The sequence below is a fragment of the Quercus robur genome, chromosome 1 (assembly GCF_932294415.1).
Source record: "Quercus robur chromosome 1, dhQueRobu3.1, whole genome shotgun sequence".
NCBI classification, from domain to species: Eukaryota; Viridiplantae; Streptophyta; class Magnoliopsida; order Fagales; family Fagaceae; genus Quercus; species Quercus robur.
In genome coordinates, this window is record NC_065534.1 from 44,798,176 (window position 1) to 44,804,347 (window position 6,172).

Below are 6,172 nucleotides of genomic sequence, written 5' to 3' on the forward strand. Positions count from 1 at the left end.
CAGATCAAAAGTATCCTAATGGATTCCAGTCTTGCTACTGGGGCAAAAGTCTCATCAAAATCAATCCCTTCCACCTGTGTGTAACCTTGAGTAACTAACAAGTCTTGATTTATTTCTAATAACTGTACCATATTCATCTAACTTATTCTTAAAAATCCATTTACTTCCAATCACATTTACTCCATTTGGTCTAGGAACTAATTTCCACACATCATTCTGAACAAATTGATGAAGTTCTTCATGCATGGAATTAACCTAATCAGCATCTTGAAGTGCTTCATCCACCTTTTTCGGTTCAAATTGGGATAGATAGCATGAGTGAGTAATTACATTCAAGGCTTTGGATCTAAATCTCACGTTATCATTCAGACTCCCCAATATATTTGTGACAAGGTGATTTAACTTTACACTAGAAGATGGACCTTTGACCAGAGATGTGGAGGTACCTTTGATAGTTTTTAGACCCCTTAAAACCACAATCAGATTAACCTAGGTAATTAGCCAAGTGATTACTTAGTCAAATTAACAAATCTAGGTTAACACAAATATATCAAATCAATGTATAGCAGCGGAAAATAAATAACACAATGATATGATAACTCAGAAAAACCAAACCGGTAAAAAACCTGAGGAGGATTTAACCTAGCTATCCTCAAGGTAAAAAGCAAATCCACTAGAAAGAATCGAAGTTCATACAATAAGACTTACAAGCCCCCACGCTCGACTTCTTATTGCTACCAACCAGTAGAACTTACTGACACGACCACGTGCAAGCTCCGAATCCACGGACTCCTTCTTTCTTTGGCCTTTGCAAAACACAAACACCCCCATTTGTGACTTTGAGATCCCACTCAAAGGTTTAGCAACACAAACTCTCCTGTTTGCGACTCCAAGACCACCCTTGAAGGTTTAGATCATCAACACCTTTGATGAAAAGAGAAGGCAGCAACTTCTACAATACCGGATCTTGAGATTCTTCAAGGAATAGCACCGGTAGAAGACATAAGAGAGCTTTTTAGAAATAAAACCCTAAATACAAAAGAGGCACACTCTTTTCTCTTTGAAAAGCCACATAAAAACGTACTTAGGGTTTCCTTTATATACTAGGAGAAGTAGATTAGAAACCCTAATCCTAAATGGGCTTAAACTGCTGTTTGGGCTTAATTAAAATTCTACAGATATGACTTTCGATCGGTCGAGCCTGTCTTTCGATCGATCGAACCAGAAAGATTATGAAATCTTCTTCCTGCAACTTGTATGTTCTTGAATCTTAGCTTGAATCACTTTGAGCATTGTCTAATAAAACCTATAGACTCTAAGATCTATATCTAGACAATTTTGTGTTCACGATTTGCCAATTGTTTTAAACATTTAGAACCTAACAAACTCCCCCTTTGACAATTCGTGACAAAACTTTCATACAAAATGAAATGCTCAAATACAAAAACAACCCAATACAATAAAATGCCCAATTACATCACAAATCCCAATCTAAGACTCCTAACCTAGAAGTTGCAAGAAGAGGTAGAAGGTCTTGATCAGAATGCACCTGTCTTTCCTGAAACACTCAACAAACACATCACTGCATGTGTGGAAAGAAAGACATATATACAATAATATGAAACAGAATATAAAAAACAAAAGTAAATTCTAACTCTCCCCCTAAGTTAGATACATCAAAAAGTTTTTATATTCTCCGCCTTTGAAAAACTATTTTATCTCTCCCTAAACAAAACAAACAGGATTCCCACATATTCTCACATTTCATCTCTCCCTTTTTGTCACGTATTGACAAAGACTACTTAATCAGAAGGTAGACAGAAAACATACGCAACAGAGTAAGAGAAAATAGAGACAACTCCCCCTATGAAGAGCAACAACTCCCCCTAAGAACCACAAAGGTTAAAAAAAATTTCTCCCCCTATAAAAATAGGAAAAACAAAACAAGTTTTGGGAAAAACAGTTTTGGGGAAAAATAAAGGGGTTGGGGATAAATAAAAAGACACAAACCAAGTTTTTTTTAAAAAAAACTAAGTTGAGGATACACATGAAGAAAAAATATTCTTTCTTTCAATAAAATGCAAACATGGCACTATGTGACTCATAAATAGTTGCATGAGTAGAGAAAATATTTGCACATTGATTATCCATCATATTTCTTAAGAAAAAAAAATTTTCTACAATTCACACATAAAAATAGCATATACTAGAAAGTACATAACTCAAAAATTAATCAATCAATTTTTAAATCAAGTTGAGTACCCAATTTAGCAAAATATATGCATGTTATGTGTGAAAATAATGAGAGATATGACTGCAAAACTGCAAGATGGATGCAGAAAACAATGCAATGCAAGTGAATCCTAAACATAAATGATGCATGGAAAAATCAAATTTTTGAAAAAAAACAGAGCAATTTAATGCAGAAACTCCTCAAAGCACAATATTTCATGAATGAAATGCATGAGTATGAGATTAAAAGTTTTTTTTTTTTAAAAAAAAAACACTTGAATTCAACCCAGATCTTCCAAAAACAAGTTTTTCAACCAATTGTCCTCAAAAAACTCAAAAATTAAGCACATTTTGCATCAAAATCAAGGAACTTTAATCTTGGATGGCCACAACAAGATCACACACAATATAATGTACCAAGTTTAGTAAAGAGTAACTTGTGTAGTGTGTGCAACTAGCAAAAGCTTGAGATACAAGTGAGGTGATATGTGAATAGCAATCAATCACAAAGTCTACAAAATTCATCACATAGAATTTAAAAAAGACTATCACCTAAAGAGTTACATCATGTAACTCCCACATCTCCTAGAACATAAGCTTGCAATCATGTAAGTTTCTTGAATTTTGCCTCATAATATACACACCAATTTTAATTATGTGATTTGGCATTAAGCCTAATAGTACATACCAATTTTAAGCATTAAGCAATTAAACCGAGGCTACACCTTATGTTCTTTTTGTGCATGTGCTACACTTTCTCGAGCACAAAATCTTATTATATGCACTAAGGTGTTCATGATTGGCTAGAGAACAGTGGTGAGATGGTTATTTATGCCTTTCTCTAAAGGTTGAAGTCCGACAGTTAAAGACATGTGACTTCAAGATCAAAACAAAGTGACCAAAACCATAAACATCTTTTCCACACAATATGCACTACAAAGCTTCAACTAGTAAAGTGCAATAAGTAAGTTCATCAAAGCTAAACAAGGTACATAAACATGTTATGTAAAGATAATATGGCAAATCCTCAATTATAAATCCAAGATGTGAAATACAAAACACAATAATCTTTTTGGTAAAAAAAACATGACCAAAAACAAAAAAGCACATATTATGCTAAATAAACAATGCAAATGCAATGCATGACAGTGCTTAACTAAGCTATAGAGGGTACATAAACAAGAATTATCAATTTCTTAATTAACCCATGAGTACATGTACAAATTAGTACATACTCACACAAAATTAGAAATAGCTTAGCACTTATATAACACATACTATTCAAGTTTCTCCACAATGTCAGGCATGTTTTAAATTAAGAGAGAGATATCATAATTCATGTAATCCTCAAGAAAAATAAAACAAGATACAAAATAAAATATTTTTGTCTTTTTGAAAATTTTCAATGTTTTTGGATTTTTTTTATTAAATAAAAAACATTCTTAAAAAAAAAAACAACCAAAAACAGAAACACAAACAATTTAAAACACAAACAATTGAAAAAATTAAATCAGGGACAATTCAGCAATACTCACCTTAGAGAATCTTTTCTCACCCATCTAGCACGAGTCTTCGGCTTTATAGGTGAAAATCCATGAGAAGCAGAGTATATTTGAGGAATTACACCAATCTTCTGAGAAAGACTAAAATCCTGCAAATTCCTTTCACAAGCCAACAAACTCAATTTTTCAAAAGAATATGAAACAACTTATATGGACTTATGGCAAGAGAAATATCATCACAAATCCTAGACTGAAACATAGAATGCTTAAATTTCAGTTTATGACAATTAGGACGAATATGACCACGGACACCACAAAAGTGACAGACAGGAACAAATTTAGGAACATCGGTATTCCTAACAACAAATCTAGTCTCAGATTTTGGTTTTTGCCTCAACAAAGAACAATTTGGTCTAATATAACCAACAACACCACAAAGGTGACAGGTAGGCACAAAAATAGATTTATTGTGCTCTAACAGTACGTTTAGACATAGGTTTAGAAACTTCAGCGTCTACATCAAAACTTTTACCTTTGTCTAACCTAGCAAAATAAGCCTTTGCTTTATTATTCCTCTTGAAATGAGGGATATAAACTTTCTTAGTTTTAGGCTTAAAAGAAACAGAAACACTTCTGTTATCAACAGCAGACTTGGTACAAGTCAAATTTTCAATTTTAGCTTTAAATTCAACTAACTCTTGTTCCAAGCTTTTCATCTTCTCATCTTGAGAGGAAATTTGATTTCTCAAAAATTCATTCTTTTTATTAGATTCATCTAATCTAACAACCAATTCCTTTTTTTCAAGATTAGCCAATTTTAACTCTTTCTTGAATTTCTTAGCAATTTTCATAGATTTCAGTAATTCCTTACGAAGAGTTTCACAGGTATCAATAAAATCAACAGAAGCATGAGCAAAAACATGATCAGAAAGACACTTCAAATTATCCATGACAATAGGGGTCAAGGATCAGCTCTTAGATCAAAAGATCTAAAACAAAAGAGCAACCTGTTCTGATACCATTTGATAGTTTTTAGACCCCTTAAAACCACAATCAGATTAACCTAGGTAATTATGACTTGAATCAAATTTCGGCGTGTGTGCATGACAACTTGTAGATAGTACATTAACAGGTCCAGGAAAGAAACGCAGTATTCTTCAGAGAAAAAAAAAAAAAAAAAAACTCGTATCAATTTTGTACGAAACTGCCCCAGGGTCCGACTGGTCAAGAATTATGACTTGAATCAAATGTCGGCGTGTGTGCATGACAACTTTCAGATAGTACATTAACAGGTCCAGGAAAGAAACACAATATTTTTAAAAAAAAAAAAAAAAAAAAACACTTATCAATTTTGTACGAAACTGCCCCAGGGTCCGACTGGTCAAGAATTATGACTTGAATCAAATGTCGGCGTGTGTGCATGACAACTTTCAGATAATACATTAACAGGTCCAGGAAAGAAACACAATATTTTTCAAAAAATAAAAAAATAAAAAAAACTCGTATCAATTTTGTTCGAAACTGCCCCAGGTTAGCCAAGTGATTACCTAGTCAAATTAACAAATCTAGGTTAACATAAATATATCATATCAATGTATAGCAGCGGAAAATAAATAACACAATGATATGATAACCCAGGAAAACCAAACCGGTAAAAAACCTAGGGAGGATTTAACCTAACTATCCTCAAGGTAAAAAGCAAATCCACTAGAAAGAATCGAAGTTCATACAATAAGACTTACAAGCCCCCACGCTTGACTTCTTATTGCTACCAACTAGTAGAACTTACTGACACGACTACGTGCAAACTCCGAATCCACGGACTCCTTCTTTCTTTGGCCTTTGCAAAACACAAACAACTCCGTTTGTGACTTTGAGATCCTACTCAAAGGTTTAGCAACACAAACTCTCCTGTTTGTGACTCCAAGACCACCCTTGAAAGTTTAGATCATCAACACCTTTGATGACAAAAGAAGGCAGCAACTTCTACATAAGAGAGCTTTTTAGAAATAAAACCCTAAATACAAAAGAGGCACACTCTTTTCTCTTTGAAAAGCCACATAAAAACGTGCTTAGGGTTTCCTTTATATACTGGGAGAAGTAGATTAGAAACCCTAATCCTAAATGGGCTTGAACTGCTGTTTAGGCTTAATTAAAATTCTGCAGATATGACTTTCGATCGGTCGAGCCTGTCTTTCGATCTATCGAACCAAACAGATTATGAAATCTTCTTCCTGCAGCTTGTATGTTCTTGAATCTTGACTTGAATCACTTTGAGCATTGTCTAATAAAATCTATAGACTCTAAGATCTATATCTAGACAAGTTTGTGTTCACAATTTGCCAATTGTTCTAAACATTTAGAACCTAACAACCTTTTTGTTTAGATGAAGGACTAGGCTCTCTTTGTTCTTATTAAGTTTCATGAACTGGTGTGGA